Consider the following 18,294-nt stretch of genomic DNA (forward strand, 5'->3'; position numbering starts at 1 on the left):
TTTTTTTTTTTTAAGATGATGTCTCACTCTGTAGCCCAAGCTGGAGTGCAGTGGCATGATCTCGGCTCTCTGTAACCTCTCTGCCTCCTGGGCTGAAGTGATTCTCCAGCCTCAGCCTTCCGAGTAGCTGGGACTACAAGCATGTACTACCACACCTCGCAAAATTTTTTTTTTTTGTATTTTTTAGTAGAGACAGGGTTCCACCATGTCGCCCAGGATGGTCTGCAACTCCTGAGCTCAGGCGATGTGCCCGCCTTCGCCTCCCAAAGTGCTGGAATTACAGGCATGAGTCACCTTGCCCTGCCAAAAGAACATACATTCATACTGAGTTGCCACTTGAAAATGAAATTGGAACTAAAAGCTAGGGAATATAAGTATCTTTCTCAGGTATTTTTCCCACTCCTACATGTTGAATAAAAGACCATACCTGATCTAAGAGTCACCCCAAAGGAATTGCAAAGTGTTGGTTTAGGAGTTAAAAGACTTTGTGTTCTGAACTCAAGCCCATTAATAGCCATGTGACCACAGCAAATTGGAACTCTGAGCTTCTGTTCCCTTATTTGTAAAATACTTGCTTGCTCTGTGTGCCTCACAGAGCTGTTGAAAATCCCAAATAAGATCATAAATGTCAGAGTACTTTGAAGACTGTGAAACATTGAATACTGTTTATGAGGGAGTGGTTATATAGCTTAAAGCATTTAACTGGAAAGGACCTTGGAAATCCTTTTAAAGGAGGATGGGGGTGGAAATGCACACGTTGCTTCTCTCTCTCTTTTTTTCTTTCTTTTTTTTTTGAGACAGAGTCTCACTCTGTCACCCAGGCTGGAGTGCGGTGGCGTGATCTCGGCTCACTGTGGCCTCCGCCTCCCAAGTAGCTGGGATTACAGGCTTGCGCCATCATGCCGGGCTAATTTTTGTATTTTTAGTAGAGACGAGGTTTCACCATGTTGGCCAGGCTGGTTTGGAACTCCTGACCTCAAGTGATGTGCTCACCTTGGCCTCCCGGAATGCTGGGATTAAAGGCATGAGCTGCCACACCTGGCCTAGGTTGTTTGTCTACCATGAATCTTGAGGTTATGGTTTCCACTAGACTATAGTGCTCAACTATAGTGGCCTATTTTTAAGTGGCCTTATAATTCCTAACCAAAGTGACTTGTGAAACAGAGGACCCTGGATAAATTTAAATGTTATAAAGATGATAAAATGTACAGGTAAGTTTGATTTTGCTCTCTTGTTTGGCAATTAGAGCTTTATTCCTAGCCATAATACAGAAAGGAAAGATATCAAAATATGGTTAGTACTTTGTACATAAAATTTTCCCCTTTATTTGACATTTGGGCTGTGGAGTGGGAGCATCTTTTCCTTTAAGAAGTGAAAAATATAAATATGCCAGAGGCTTGCTAGCAGTTGAAAGCAAGTGTTGGTGAGAGAATGGAAGGAAAAAAAAAACAACAGGTTGGAGATGGGAAAAGTCAAGGAAGAAGGAGAAAAACATATTTGAAAGAAGGAAAAAAAGCTTAAGTCAATTCAAGAAGGCAAAAAAGCCTCAAGTGTTGTTTTTATAATCTGTCTTTGAGTTTCAGGTACTGAAATTTGAGATGATTAAAAGAGAGATTGGTTCTTAGAGGAATAAACAAAATTAAGGCAAAATATAAGGATTTATTGTCTCTATGAAGATATGTCGGATTACTATGAACATTATTTTAAGATGTGCTTTCTGGCGGGGCGTGGTGACTCACGTCTGTAATTCCAGCACTTTGGGAGGCTGAGGTGGGCAGATCACAGACGTCAGGAGTTCGAGACACGCCTCACTAACATGGTGGTGCGCACCTGTAATCCCAGCTACTCAGGAGGCTGAGGCAGGAGAATTGCTTGAACCCAGGAGGCAGAGATTGCAGTGAGCAGAGATTGAGCCTCTGTACTCCAGCTGGGTGACAGAGGGTGACCCCGTCTCAAAAGAGAGAGGGAGAGAGAGAGAGAGAGGAAGGGAGGAAGGGAGGGATGTGCTTTCTTATTGACACATATAAAGTCAGTCCCTTTACTTTCTCTGCTTAAGGAACCCCAGTGCTGTATGATTCCCATCAGCTATAGGAAAAATATTTACCAACACAGGATTTTCATTAGTGAGATGATCTGGACTGAATTCATTGGCTCTTTTTGGTTTGATTTAGGCTGCATTAGTATCTATTTAAAATACTGCTTTAAGCTATTTAGCTTTTTTTCTGTATCACAAGTCATTAAGCAATCTTTAGCTTTTCTAATTTACCATTTTTCCTGAATTCATAGATTTGAAAAGCTTAAAAAAAGAAAAAGCGAAACAAAAAGAGACTGTGACACTGTCAGCTAAAGTTTTATTTATTTATACTTTCTGTTCTGTTTCCATCCTTCACTACCAGAGACCACCTGTTACCGTGAATTTAGCGTGTATCATTCCAGTGCAATGTAGATGTGTATGTATGTGTGTATGTATGAAAATGTATTGCTTTACGTGCTTAATTTTTAGACAATAAATTACGTGTGAGTACATATGTGCGTGTGTGTGTGTGTGTGTGTGTGTGTGTATATAAGTTCTGCAGCAGGCTTGTTTTCATTCTTGTTTTCCAAAATCTGTATATGTTGGTAGATTCAGATCTAGGTCTCCCATTTTAGCTGTTTTGTTTTTATTATACAGTATGAATATTTCACAGGTTTTTCACAGTTCCTTTGATGGATATTTAAATTGTTTTCCTTTTTTCTCCCCATTACATTACAGACAACCAGTGAACAACTTTGTACATATCTTTTCTGGTCTTTGTCCTCCTCCTCATCTTCTTCTTCCTCCTTCTCCTCTTCTTTTGTTTCAATGGTTTGATTTTGTCCTAAACTATCTCATTATTTGAGTTCTCCCACTGGGTCCAACACTTTGGTATTTATAGTCATTATTTGAGGGAGGCAGAGGGATGAGGAAAACCTTCCATACTTTGGAATAATGGTCTTCTTTTATCAGAGAATGAGAGGCTCTGAAATTTTCTTTCCTTATGGATTCTTTTTGGAATCTGATAAATTTGGCAACTTCACATTTTATTTTAATTTAATTAATTTTTTAGCGACAGGGTCTCACTATGTTGCCTAGGCTGGTCTTGAACTCCTGAGCTCATGTGATCCTCCTGCCTTGGCCTCCCAAAGTGTTGGGATTACAGGTGTGAGCCACAGCACCTGGCCAGCTTGCATTTTAATATTTTGCATTTCTGTTGTCTCATGTTATTAGGTGTTTTTAAATAAATTTCAATTACTGCTCACCTTTTATTCTCCTTGTAAGCTTTCTTTTACTACTTTTTAACTCCTAGAATACCTTCTTTCTTTCTTTTTTTTTTTTTTCTTGAGACGGATTCTTGCTCTGTCGCCCAGGCTGGAGTGCAGTGGCGCGATCTCAGCTCACTACAACCTCCGCCTCCCAGGTTCAACCGATTCTTCTGCCTCAGCCTCCCAAGTAGCTGGGATTACAGGCACCCGCCATTATTTCTGGCTAATTTTTGTGTTTTTGTAGAGATGGGGTTTCACCATGTTGGCCAGGCTGGTCTTGAACTCCTGACCTCAGGTGATCTGCCCACCTGGGCCTCCCAAAGTGCTGAGATTACAGGCGTGAGCCACCATGCCCAGCCTTCTAGAATATTTTCTCCCTACTGAGTGTGGGACTATTTAGTGATCTCCAATCTAGTTCATGTTCTTCTTATGTTACTTTCTAAGTTCAATGTGATCCAGACATAGTTGATATTTATAGAAGGGTTTCTTGAAGCATTCTTAGCCAAAGGAAGCATTTAAAAAATATGTCTTCACCTTGATATTTGATTAGAATTATTACATTTAAATTTTGTTCAAGGACCATATGTTTCAATTAATTACCAATGATTTTCATTTATAAATTTTTTCTGGAGTCTTTAATCCACTGTGCCTTATTCATTATTGTGAGGTTGAGTATATTTTTAATTTTTATGCTCTGTGTTTTTTCACCCTTTAAACCTGGCTCCTATTCAGAGCTTTGAGCACTTGGAATCCTGAAGTGTTACAAATGAAAACTGTTACTCTTCTCTAATAACACACTCTGCCTGCTGCAAGCGTTTGAGTAGGACTTCCTTTCTTAACAACTAGTTTGGGCAGCCACCTGTCTCATGAATATATCAACTATCTTTAAGAATTTGAGAATTTATGTGCTGAATTTTTTTAAAGACACTCAATAAGACCTTCAAATAGAAATCAGAGTAATAAATAGAACTAGTATATCAGATGCCTGTGTATTTTATCTCAGATCTGTTCTTATCTTAGGGTTTGGTTCAGGTAATAAGTATTGTGGTTGGAAAGTAACCTTTGGATCTAGGCTTATGCCAACTTTAACATAGATGACGTATTCCTTCAAAAGTATAAGCATTATATGTACACTCGGAAGTATCTGTCATGTCACCCAGTAGGCAATTTCATTTAGTGAATTATCTTCCCTATGTCATCATAGTCACCAAGTTTGAATGAAATTGTTTACCTGCTCTTTGTCACATCAGTCCCACGTTTTATGCTACAGACAAATGTAAATGTTCCTATCTTAAATCTTCCTTTAGAAGAAAATTATGCTCTTATGTGGAACACTAACACCGTAGAGTTTGTTTTCCCTTCCACTCTGGAAACTGCTATAAAACTTTTTTTAGTTCCTAAGTAAAAAAACCATTATTTTTCTAACTGTAGTTACCCTCTTGAGATATTTCATCTGCATATGTAACAGAAACCTTTATTGCTTTTGTTGGCGTCAAAATACAGTATAAAGAACTTTCTCTTTTTTTTTGAGACAGAGTATCACTCTGTCACCCAGGCTGGAGTGCAGTGGCATGATCTCGGCTTACTGCAATCTCTTCGCATGCCACCATGCTCTGCTAATTTTTGTATTTTTTGGTAGAGACGGGTTTTCATCATGTTGGCCAGGCTGGTCTCAAACTCTTGACCTCAAGTGACCTGCCTGCCTTGGCCTTCCAAGGTGCTGAAGAGCTTTTTTATTGAAATGATACATATTTTTGCATGATTCTTTCTTCTAAAAAACTTTTTTTTCTGACTATAAAAGTTAAATGTGGTCACTTTTTACAAACTTAAATAGTATATATAGTAAGTATTCAGTCTTTATGCTACATATTGTCAAGTAATTCCCATAATAGTTATGCTGATTTACACCGCACCAGCAGTACGTGAGAGTTCTTGTCTCTTTGTGCCCTCAATGGCATTGTTATCATTAAAAACAGGTATTACACATTTTTTTTTTTTTTTTTTTTTGAGGTGGAGTCTCACTCTGTCACCCAGGCTGGAATGCGGTGGTGCCGTTGTGGCTCACCGCAACCTCTGGCTCCCAGGTTCAAGCGATTCTCCTGCCTCAGCTTCTTGACTAGTAGCTGGGACTACAGGTGCCCACCACCACACCAGGCTAATTTTTGTATTTTTTGGTAGAGACAGGGTTTCACCATATTGGCCAGACTGGTCTCAAACTCCTGACCTCAGGTGATCCACCATCTTGGCCTCCCAAAGTTCTGGGATGATAGGCATGAGCCACTGTGGCTGGCCAATATTATACATTTGTTAAGGGAAAATATAGTTATGTTTGTATCAACTTTTTAGAAGTCTTAATCTTCTGACTCATTAATAGTAAGTGCATAAACCTGAAACTTGTTAGTAAAATAAACTTTGTTAATTTGACATACAGAGGGGGGAAACATTCTGGGTTTTTTTGTTGTTGTTGTTGTTTTTTTTTGTATAGAGTTACTGTCTAATCTTTCAAGCAGGAGAATCTAAAAGAAAACATTAATTCAGTCATTTATTAAATAAGTATTTGTAGCCTTCCATGTGCCAGACACTGTCTGGGTGCAGCAGCAAAACAGACAAGAACCTGCCTTGGTAGAGCTTATTTTCGAGTTAGAGAAGACAGATTGTAAAAAGATACAGGATGGTAGATGACTTTATGTGGTATAGAAAAAAAATGAGAAAAAAAATGATGAAGCAGGAATAGGATTGTGGCTGTTAAGGGAGGGAATTGCTTTTTTTTTTTTTTTTTTTTTCAGACAGAGTCTTGCTCTGTCATCCAGGCTGAAGTGTAGTGATGCAATCTCAGCTCACTGCCACCTCCGCCTCCCAGGTTCAAGTGGTTCTCCTGCCTCAGCCTCCTGAGTAGCTGGGACTACAGGTGTGTGCCACCATGCCCGGCTGATTTTTGTGTTTTTAATAGAGATGGGGTTTCATCGTGTTGGCCAGGCTGGTCTTGAACCCCTGACCTCAAGTGATCCACCCACTTCGGCATATCAAAGTGCTGGTATTACAGGCATGAGCCACCACATCGAGCCAGGAATTCATTTTTAAGGGTGTCAGGGAAGACCTCACAGAGATGGTGACAAGGAAAGTCTTAGCAATGGTGAAGGAGTGTGCCCTGAGAGCATCGAGGGGAAGATTTATTCAGACAGAAAATGACACGTGCAAAGCCCCAAGGCAGGAATGGGCCTATTCTGAGGAACCACAACAAAAAAGGGCAGTGTAGGTGGTACATAGTGAGATCAGGAAAACGTAGTTAGAAATGAGGCCAGAGAGGTAATCAAGTCCAGATTGTGCAGGACCCTTTTGGCCTTTGTAAGGCTTTTACTTAGAGGGAGTTGGGATTTTACTGGAGGTTCCATCAGAGGCCATGATTAAACTAGTAAAAGCAAAAAATACTTGTGTCTTGGCTTTGCTTTTTCAGAAGATTTTGTCTCAGAATAATTTGGGGATTAACTCATAGTTCCTGGTGGTAGTCATATGTAGATTTAAACCTTTATATTAGTACAGAAAATTTCCCTGAAATATAGATCTTAGGTATGGCATTTAAATGCAAAGAAAGTAAGAAAATCCTGCCTATAGGTATTTATTCCTGGGTGGCCTTGTTTTATTACTGACTTCTCATCCTAAATTATCTTTTTTTTTTTAAAAAACTGTATTATGGGCAAGATGTACTCACACTTATATATTATTGGAGGCTAGAGATAGCCTCCAATAATATATAACTCTATTAGGTTATTTTAATCATGTATGCTTTGAACTTTTTTTTTTTTTGAGACGGAGTCTCTGTCATCCAGGCTGGAGTGCAGTGACACCATCTTGGCTCACTGCAACCTCTGCCTCCTGGGTTCAAGTGATCCTCCCACCTCAGCTTCCCAAGTAGCTGGGATTACAGGTGTGTGCCACCATGTCCTGCTAATTTTTTTTTTATTTTTAGTAGAGATGGTGTTTCACCATGTTGGCCAGGCTGGTCTTGAACTCCTGATCTCAAGTGATCCACCCTCCTCAGCCTCCTAAAGTGCTGGAATTACAGGCGTGAGCCACCATGCCTGGCCTGAACGTTTTTTATTATGAAATATAACAGAAAAATACACAAAACATGACTGTATAATGTGAGGATTAATTACAAAAGGCAAATATCTATGTAACCACCAGTTAGACCTAGAAATATGTCATTGCCAACACCTGGAAGAAGCCTGCTGCATCTCACTTTTAGATCATAACCTATACCATTGCTCAGAATAACCACTGTTCTGACGTGTGATAATCATATCCCTATTTTTCTTTATGATTTTACCACCCAGGATTCATTCTAAAACAATATAATTTAGTTTTGTCTGTTTTTAAACTTTGTATAAATTGGAATAATACATTATGTGATTTTTACATTTTTATGTCTTTCAGGAAGAACTTAACAATATGTATGTTCATAACTTTCATCCATGTTGCTATATAGAACTGTAGTTTGATTTCATCGCCATATAGCATTCTGTTATATGAATATACCACAATTTATGTATTCATTCTGTTGATAGACACTTGGATTGTTTCTAGTTTTTGGCTGTTAATGAACAATGCTGCTGTGAACATGTACAGAAGTTTCTCTAGACCTTGTACTTGCAGCGGAATTGTAGAATCTTTAGTCTTATTAGATAATGATAAACTATTTTCCAAAGTGGTGGTACCAGTTTGTTCTCCTACCAACAGTATGTTAGTCTCCCTGTTCAGCCCTTAGCAATATTGTCAGATGCTTTAAATTTTGAGAAACCCAAACCTTAAGCTTAAAAAAAAAATTGGGAGAGTAAGGGACTAAAGATATTGGTTTCTGCTTTAAGAATCATAGCTATTCATTTTCATTTGTTAAGAGTTGGTTGATATCTTCTGCCTTAAAGGCATTCTATCTTTCTATCCTCAGAGGGTCAGGAACCTTGTCTGTCTCTTTACCACTGTGTCGCAAAGAATGCCCTGCAGTTAGTACTCAGTAAATATTTGTTGCATCAATTCAGCCTGACTCCTGCTACTATTAACTGAACTACATGGGATTGTTGGCACAGTCTCTGCTCACTGCAACCTCCGCCTCCCAGGTTGAAGCGATTCTTCTCCAGTCTCAGCCTCCCAAGTAGCTGGGATTACAGGCGCCCGTCAGCACGCCTGGCTAATTTTTGTATTTTTAGTAGAGACAGGGTTTTACCATGTTGGCCAGGCTGGTCTCGAACTCCTGACCTCAAGTGAATTTATTTTATGGTATCTGATTAAGACTGCCCTATTTTAGCATCAGTCATTTAGCACAGTTTTTGGTGATGGCTATTTTATCACTGATAGTAACTGGACTTTGTTTACCAAAAGCTATTATATAGTCTAAGAGAATCTTATTTGTACCAATGTACTAGTTAAAGTTGGTGCTTACATTTTCAGAAAGAGACTCTTTTTTTTTTTTTTTGAAACGGAGTCTTGCTCTGTCGCCAGGTTGGAGTGCAGTGGTGTGATCTTGGTTCACTGCAACCTCTGTGGGGTTCAAGTGATTCTCCTGCCTCAGCCTCCCGAGTAGCTGGGACTACAGGCACGCACCATCACGTCCAGCTAATTTTTGTATTTTTAGTACAGACGGGGTTTCACCATGTTGGTCAGGCTGGTCTCAATCTCCTGACCTTGTGATCCGCCTGCCTCGGCCTCTGAAAGTGCTGGGATTACAGGCGTGAGCCACTGTGCCCAGCTGAGATTCTATTTTTAAGGAATCACTTACCCATGATTTATGCAATACTTTATTTTCTCACAAAAGAATATAGCAGTGGAATTTTCTGCCTATGTTAGACTCCAAGAAGCATTGCTACTTCTCTTATCCCTGTTTCTGTTTTGAGCTACTTTGTAGGATACGGTGGATTATCAGAGGTTGGTGTTGCTTGGCTATCTCTCCAGTCTTCAACAGGAACCTCTTTCTCTCCCTTGTATAATCAGTATTAATCCAGTCTTTAATGTCCACCATTCTGCATCTCATTGTCACAGTTGTTTATTAAAACCATAGGGCCAGGCCTGGTCGCATGTGCCTTTATAATCAATCCCAGCTACTCAGGAGGCTGAGATAGTGCACTGTGATCAGGCCTGTGAATAGCCTTTGTACTCCAGCTGAGGCAACGTAGTGAGACCTTGTCTCTAAACAGAAACCATAGGATACATGGCTTTGTTTAAATGGCTCTTGCTTTGGTGTAATCTACCCATAAAGCACTTTTTTAAAAAGGTGTTTTACATTAAAGCTTGTAATAATTCTTTCAGCATTTTGTGAAAGAGCTGGCAACAGTGATCTCCCTTTTCTTGTAAGTATTGACACGAGACAAGTCACTTCATTTCTGCTGCACTCATAGGTCAGTTTATTAGAAGAACTAGCTTGGGACTGGGTGAGGTAGCTCACGCCTGTAATCCCAGCATTTTGGGAGGCTGAGGTGGGCCAATCACTTGAGGTCAGGAGTTTGAGACCAGCCTTGCCAACATGACAAAATCATGTCTCTACTAAAAATACAAAAATTAGCCAGGCCTGGTGGCAGGCATCTGTAATCCCAGCTACTCAGGAGGCTGAGGCAATAGAATTGCTTGAACCCGAGAGGTGGCCGTTGCAGTGAGTTGAGATCACTCCACTGCACTCCAGCCTGGCTGACAGAGCTGAGACTGTATCTCAAAAAAAAGGAGAACCAGCTTGGATTTTTCTGACTTCCATTTCTAAGTATAATCTTTTTTTGAGAGATGACTAAGAAATAGAGCATTCAGAGCTAGTGATGAAGTAAAGGAATGGTAATTTTTTTGTTTGTTTTTCTGAGAGAGTCTCACTCTGTTACCCAGACTGGACTGCAGTGGCATGATTTTGGGGTCACTGGAATCTCCACCCCGCCCTGCCCCCAGCCCATCCCCCACCACCGGGTTCAAGAAATTCTGTGCCTCAGCCTCCTAAATAACTGGGACTACAGGCGCGCACCACCACGCCTGGCTAATTTTTTGTATTTTTAGTTGAGGCAGTATTTCGCCATGATGCCAGGCTGGTCTCGAACTTCTGGCCTCAAGTGATCTACCCATCTTGACCTAAGAATGGTAATTTTGACTAGTAAATTTTTACTAGTCATTTCTTTGCAAATGTATCACCTTCTTTTGTGAGATTTTTCCTTTTTAGGAATAGACAAAATAAGTAAAGACTTGTATGAGATTCAGAATCTAGTTAAGTCTGATTCATATTCTCTATTTCCAACAGAGATTTCCTGTTAGACAAGACAAATTAGAGTTTTCCTACTGACTTAACTTGGTGAGTTTTTACATAGTTTTATTTTAAATATAGTTTAATCATGAGGGAAAAAGCAGAATGAAATGCATAAAAACATTTACCATGACTTTTAAAAATACACCTCTTGAGTACAATCTACTGTTTCATTTTAGTGCAAATGATAGGTAAAGTTAAAAAGTTAAAGTCATATAAGGTAAGCATGTAAGATTTTCTTTTTAAAATAAGAATCATTACAGTGTTAAATAAACATTTTTCATAAGTGGCTTCAAAAAAAGGTTTATTTTAAATATTCTTACCTGGAGTAAGCCAGAACTATTTATTCTGATCTTCTCTGGTGATTTCTAGATATAGGATAAGACTTTACAATAATGGTAAGGGGAGAAATGATATTTGAATTAAAATTTTTAATCAATGGTTGATAATATATGATATGGAAACCTTAGAGTCAGATTATTTTTCTCCCTAGAAGAGTTCCTCAGGAATGCTGGGCATGGTGACTCATGCCTGTAATCCCAGCACTTTGGGAGGCTGAGGCAGGAAGATTGCTTGAGCTCAGGAGTTCAAGACCATTCTGGCCAACATGGTAAAAACCCATCTCTACAAAAAATACAAAAATTAGCCAGGTGTGGTGGCACATGCCTGTAGTTCCAACTATTCAAGAGACTGAGGTGGAGAATAATTTGAGCTCAGGAGGTCTAGGCTGCAGTGAGCCATAATTGTGCCACTGCATTCCAGCCTGGGCGACAGAGCAAGACCTTATCTAAAAAACAAACAAACAAAACCCAAAAACATAAAAGACCTTCAGGGAAATTAGAATTACAGTTTATGAAAAAGAGATACTTGGGGCCAGGTGCGGTGACTCATGCCTATAATCCCAGCACTTTGAGAGGCCTAGGCAGGTGGATCACTTGAGGCCAGGAGTTTGAGACCAGCCTGGCCAACATGGAGAAACCCCATCTCTACTAAAAATACAAAAATTAGCCAGGCATGGTGGCTCGTGCCTGTAATCCCAGCTACTCGGGAGGCTGAGGTGGGACAATTGCTTGAACCCAGGAGGCAGAAGTTGCAGGGAGCTGAGCTCACACCACTGCACTCCAGCCTGGGCGACAGAGCAAGACTCCGTCTCAAAAAAAAAAAAAAAAAAAAAAAGATACCTTAAAGAAATTTGTAGGCCTCATTTTACTCTATAAAAGGAGTTTGATTTTGAACAAATTGCCTCTGTGTGTTTTACCTTGGAGCTCTTACCTCTCTGTGTAACTTACAGAAAAAAACTCTCCACCATTTTGTGTAACATCTTAAAACTTTTACTTTGTAGTATGAGATTTTGGCCTCCAAAGCTTGTGTATGTTTTGTCAGAGTTATGTTGGGTTAAATAGGTGTTACTGCATTTTAATCTTTTAAATTCTGACACACATCATCAGGAGCCAGGAAATTCTGTTAAGACAGACATTCTGTCTAACTTTCCCTATTTTGTCTGCCTGTGTGGTTTTACTTTTTCCTTGAGTCATGAATTTTGGAATGAACACTTAAAACTGAGAAATTCCTGCCCATCCTTTGTTCCATTTCATTTACTTAGAACTGTAACATTAACATATAATTTTGCTTATTTTTAATAATGTTAGAGGAGGGAATTTCTTTTCTGCAGATTGTTTCCAAGTAAGGCACATGGTCCATGTAAATAGTAGTTAGGTTTTTTTAGTTAAGACTGTAAAGGAGAAGATTAAAAACATACATATACCTCTCTTCTCTTTTATAGTTGGAAGGAAGTCTAGGTGCCTTTCAGGAAGAAAAGTATCTCATGGGAATACTGAATTCTTTACTGCTGGATAGTAATAGTTAATGCTGAACATAATCGGTTGCCCTTGTAGGAGACCAAATCCTCTGGAGCAGGTGGGCCTTTTCAGTTTCCAAGTTAATGAACTTATTTCAAAATGTATGCACGACTAATTAGACTTTCTCCTTTGAAATCCATTCCTTGGGTCCCTTCCATAGCCGAATCATGTTAGCAAGAAATATTTTTAAATGGCTTGGCTGAAGTATAGATGGCCAAAGAGAACTGCCTGTTGAATTTGGCTTCTATAAAAACCAGGGGACTCTGTGGGGTTATATAAGCTCTATTTGTTTCATGAAATGACCCTTCTGTTTTTTAATTCCTTGCAGATTGGACATGCTTAAATAGTATTAGGGCCAGCCCTTTCATCTGTTTACTGTTTAGATTTTATAAGGTTCTTCATAGTCATCATTGAGGGGAGTGGGTGAAAGACCATAACCTCTCAAATTGGAAAACAGCCATGAGAATATTAACCTATGTAATAAATGGAATCTTCTTACCATAGGGCTTTTCCCTGCTTCCTCCTTTTCTGATTCTTTTTTCAGTTTTTCTTTAGAATAAGTAAATTTTCTCAACCTAGAGGAGGCATCTTTTATAACATGTGGGGTGTGTTAAAATATTCATCTTTCCCAAGTTCACTCTTTGTGGCCCTGGAGATTTGTCCCCAAGACATTTAGTGGAATCAACACATGATTCTAATTTGTGAGAATGGCGAAGTTGTTGATTGTTTGCGTTTGCCTTTCTGACTTCATTTCTAAAGATGTTCTCTTTTGGAACTGAGACCCACTTTGAAGTGAAATAGCCCCTTTGTAATCAGGTTTGTTTCCTGATCCGGATTCCTGTCCTTCCATTTCAGGTATTTCCCAGTGTGGAAAAGTCTAATCTGAGGAATCCTATTTTCTTTCTTTCTTTTTTTTTTTTTTTTAAAGCAGCTGGAGGAGTTTTTCTTCCTAGCAGGGGTTCTGTAATTAACAACAGCAGCATGTCACCTGATGGTATTAACCCAGATCTTGTGAGACCTGTGCTTGTTGTGGCCATTATTCTGCTGGATCCTCCATCCAAATGGAGACAGAGGAATTTTTTTTCCTCTGATGTTGTTATGTGGATGTGTTTAGCTCAGTAGTCCTTTGTGCCTAAATTAAAAGCAAAACAAAAATTCAAAAAGTCTTTTTAAGGTCCAGGGAGTTGCACTCCTGCAAGGTGGTTGAGTGGCATCTGCCCCTTTCTAAGACAAACTTCAGCATTTGGAGCAGAGATGCATTGCTGCACATATTTTTGGGGTAGATAATTATGCTAACATGTTTATATCAATAACTGTTGGCCGGGCGCGGTGGCTCAAGCCTGTACTCCCAGCACTTCGGGAGGCCGAGATGGGCGGATCACGAGGTCAGGAGATTGAGACCATCCTGGCTAACATGGTGAAACCCCGTCTCTACTAAAAAAATACAAAAAACTAGCCAGGCGAGGTGGCGGGCGCCTGTAGTCCCAGCTACTCTGGAGGCTGAGGCAGGAGAATGGCGTGAACCCGGAAGGCGGAGCTTGCAGTGAGCTGAGATCCGGCCACTGCACTCCAGCCTGGGCGACAGAGCGAGACTCCGTCTCAAAAAAAAAAAAAAAAAACTGTTACGTAATAGATAGGGCAAGGGAATGATCCCCCTGCCCTAACTTAACTTGGCATTACATTTTCTGCTTTTGTGATTTTTTTGCTGTCTGGAAAAGTTACATCCAAAGTGAGAATTATTCCATATTTTAACCTTTGAGCTGGCTGCTAAGGTCTCCTTGGGGACAAGGACAGTTTGTAGTTATTTATAACCTGAAAGAAGAGCAGTAAGCCTGTAAACTGCCAGCACACACGGAGGCTTGGGAGTCGGAGCATTCTGTTGTTATCCTATTGGGTTTAGTGACTTGAGAGTCATGTACCTTATTCATCTTCAGCTTGACTTCATCTATCTAGATGAGCCTTACTGGCTAGGCATTTCTATAAAATTATAACACAGATTGAGGAGAGGAAGGAGAAATAGCCTTTTTATGTACAAGTGCATATCTAATTCTCACAATCATTTTAGAATCTATACTTACCTAAGAAATACCTGTAAACTGGGAAAATCTTACAAGTACTGACTTGAACACATAATACTATGCTTGTTTCTAGGTTTTCCTTATATACAACAGTTACAAAGCAGTTCAGCTCTTAATTAGAGAAATATTTGGCTATGACAGAAATGTGTTCTACATCTTAGCCTGATATGGAAAAATTTAGTTATATGCCTAGTCATGTTTTTACATATGTACATATTTACACTGATCTGTATTTAATAAATGTTAGTTATCTTTTCTCCGTACATCCAGAATCAAACCCAGTGTCAGATACAAAAACAATATAACAAATAAAAGTATATGCTAAGGATTTCCCTCAATCAATATATTAGAATTTTATTGTAATATATAGTATTTAACTTGAGGCAAGGCGCAGTGGCTCACACCTGCTCACAAGGCGCAGTGGCTCACACTTTGGGAGGCTGAGGTGGGTGTGTCACCTGAGGTGAGGAGTTCGAGACCAGCCTGACCAACACGGTGAAACCTTGTCTCTACCGAAAATACAAAAATTACCTGGGCATGGTGGCGGGCGCCTGTAATCCCAGCTACTTGGGAGGCTGAGGCAGGAGAATCGCTTGAACCCGGGAGGCGGAGGTTGCAATGAAGCGAGACCATGCCATTGCACTCCAGCCTGGGCAAAAAGAGTGAAACTCTGTAAAAAAAAAAAAAAAAAGAATTTAACTTGAAATAACTTAGAGTTTAGCTTAGGTTCCTGACAGCTGCTGTAATGGTTTAACTTCTGTAACCAGGATTGACTTATTCTGGGAAATGTACTTTTCTCTCTATTGTCTTGTGGATTCAGGAACTCTCCCCCATAGCTCTGTAGGTTTCCCTTTTCTTCTGTTTTCTTGAATTTGAAAAAATTTTTAATCAGGGAAGAGTATAGTTTTGTAATGTACTCAATAAATTCTTAAAGTTGGAGTGACTTGATAGTTTTCCTTTTAAAATGTTTTATTGTTTTAGAAGTATGCCTGGATTCCTATAGCTACATTCATTCAACAACTTCTAAACTTTAATTTATTAACTCTTTAGGGAAAAAGGATCCCAAAAGAGAAGGAGTCTAGTTACTCAACCAGAATTTCATTGAACAAATATTTACTGAGTGCCTGTTAGGCCATACTAGGCACAGGGGGATACTATTCTCCTTGAGCTTAACTTCTAGTAGGGAGCACAATAGACAAGTGAAAAAATAAAAACAAGATAATTTCAGGTAGTGGTAATAAAGAAGAAAATAAAATAGGATAATGTGATGAGAGGAACAGGCTAGAAGTGGAAGCGGCTTCAGACTGGGTGGTCAGGGAAGACCACTCTGAAGATAACTTCATTTGATAGGAGACCTAAATTACAAGAAGGACGGACCTATGAAAAGACCTGAGGGAAGAAAGAGCTTTGTGGGCTGAGGAAAGAGCCCAACGTGTTTGTGGATTAGAGTTAAAGGCCTGAGTGACTAAAACATCAGGATTGAGAAGAGTGTTAGAGAAGGTCAGGGAGGTGTGCTGAGGCCATGGTGGTCATGACGAAAAGGTTGATTTTACTCAGATAGCAATGGAGGCCACTGAAGAATTCCTTTCTTGTCTCTCATGTGGGTCTGATGTACAAGCCTCTTCATAACTTGGAAAAATTAATTGTAAAGGCTGCTAATTCCTTTTTAAATTTTTAAATTTACTGTTTGAATAGGTCATATATTTACGTGGTTCAGAATTCAGAAAGTATTAAGAGGAATACAGTGGGATTTCTTCCCACTCAGGTGTACCCAGTTTCCTTCCATGGGAGTAACCAGCATCCCTAGAGCCTTGTGTCTTTTCGGAGATATTCTATATGTTAAAACAAATATACATTTTCTATTAAAAAATAGAACTTCTTTTTTTTTTTAAGAGATGTGTATTATTATATTATCTGTATCATAGTTTATTTAATCCACTGTTGATGAACTTTTAGGTTATTTCCATTTTCATGTGTTTATAAATAGTCCCACAGTGAAAAACCTTTTATATTTGTCATTTAAAACATATCAGTAGGGATACATTTCTAGAAGTGAAATTGCTGGATTAAAGGGGATGTGCATTTTTTACTTTGATAGACATTGCCCTTCACAGAGATTGTAACAATTTATACTCCAACCAGAAATGTTGTCTTTACCCTGGGTAAGTGTTATCAAACATTTTGATCTTTGCCAATTCAGTGGGTGAATCAATGTGTGATTTAATTTGCATTTTTATCTTGAATGAGAGTTGAACATCTTTTCATATATTTAAGAACCACTGGGTTATTTCCATTTCTCTACACCGTTAGTTGTTCTTTGCCCATTTTTCTGTAAGACTGTTGTTGACTTTTTTCTTCTTGATCTCTAGATTCACTTAGTAATCCCCCTGTAGGTGCAATGTTTAAGAATTTAAAAAATGAAAACAGGCTGGGCACAGTGGTTCATGCCTATAATCCCAGTGCTTTGAGAAGCCAAGGCAGGAGGATTGCCTGAGGCCAAGAGTTTGAGACCAGCCCAGGCAACATAGCAAGACCCTGTCTCTACAACTTTTTTTAAAAAAAATTTTAAAAGAAAGAAAACAACAACAGCAGAGAAACAGGCATCCTTAATTTGTAAAGTTTTACAAAGCGTGAACCTGATAAAAGACATAAGAGAACATCAGTCTTTCCTTTGCTGACTGAGGTCTGTCTGAAGCCCTGAGTTTTGTTTTAAGCAGTGTCTCTAAAAATTTTTTAAGTGTATTTAGTATTTTGTTGGACTAGATTGAACTGCAGAAAGTTTACTCATAACAAATATTCAAAAGTCATGTAAACCTTGCAACAGTAAAAGTCAGTATGACCTTTAATAACTACCCTTGGGGTAATGAGAAATAAAAGATTACCTCCTGGGGTATATATGATTGAGCACACTATAACAGAAGAAACAAAAGGCTCCTTTTAGGACACATTAGTTTCTCAAAAATGAGTATACAAAAGTCTTGTAGTTTTGTTTTTTTGTTGTTGTTGTTCAGTTGTCATCAATCTTTTTGGCATCTTCTGTTTTGGAAAATGCAAACATCTCGGGTTGAAAATAGTTACAACACTGGGGTTTTCTTTACCTGTGCAAAGCTTTAAACCAGAGGAAAACAGAGTTAGGCTTTTTAAAAGTCCCTAACAGACCATTCTCTGGCAAGAAGTATGTTCCCAGCCATCTAGCTTGTATATGCTGTGTATTATGTTGAACCACATGAAATTGCTGATATTCAGTTATTTTTGTCATATAAAACAACAGTTTCATGATTCAGTCTAATGTCTTCACAATCTTGTTCCTGTCATTTTAAAACTGATGGATATAAGTAAGGTGAAGTCATAGATATTATGTATGAGATTCATGCCTCTCTCTCTGTTAACTGGTTGATTTTATTTTAATTCTCTGGATAAGTAGATTTGACTGATGATGGAGAAATGCTCATGGGAAATAAGTGAAAGATTTAAAAAGTGACTGCACAAGCTGTCTATGTAACACTTTTCAGAGGGTGTTCCAGCCTAGCTGTGTAAATACTGCAAAATAAACTATTGGGACATTTTCCTTTATTGTACAGGAAATTTCTCTTCTATCTTGAAAGAATTCTGATTATGTAAGAGTTTAGTTCAGATTAGTTACTGATTTTTGTTTTCAAAATGAAATTATAACAAGGCTTTGTCCTCTTGTAGAATAAATATATACTTGATACTGGATGAAAAACTCACTTTTACCAGGACCGGGATTAGAGGTACCAGGCTGGGAGTTTTTGGCTTTGTAATATAATTTATCTGAAATAACAAATTA

The 18,294-nt window shown here is 38.9% G+C and overlaps 1 protein-coding gene across 3 annotated transcripts in view; it reads left to right on the forward strand.

Moving 5' to 3' along the window:
• SPOP (speckle type BTB/POZ protein) overlaps positions 1 to 18,294 on the forward strand; it is an 88,243-nt gene that overhangs the window by 37,968 nt on the left and 31,981 nt on the right. The window contains exons 2-3 of one of the 3 annotated variants that reach the window (XM_023204419.2): positions 10,547 to 10,597; positions 12,333 to 12,466. The exons of 1 other annotated variant lie outside the window; for it this stretch is intronic. The gene's annotated coding sequence lies outside the window, so the exon portion shown is untranslated. The remainder of the gene's footprint in view (positions 1 to 10,546; positions 10,598 to 12,332; positions 12,467 to 18,294) is intronic. One more of the 3 variants, XM_023204418.1, reaches the window with a different exon arrangement.

This window comes from Piliocolobus tephrosceles, chromosome 16 (genome assembly GCF_002776525.5).
Source record: "Piliocolobus tephrosceles isolate RC106 chromosome 16, ASM277652v3, whole genome shotgun sequence".
Taxonomy (NCBI): Eukaryota; Metazoa; Chordata; class Mammalia; order Primates; family Cercopithecidae; genus Piliocolobus; species Piliocolobus tephrosceles.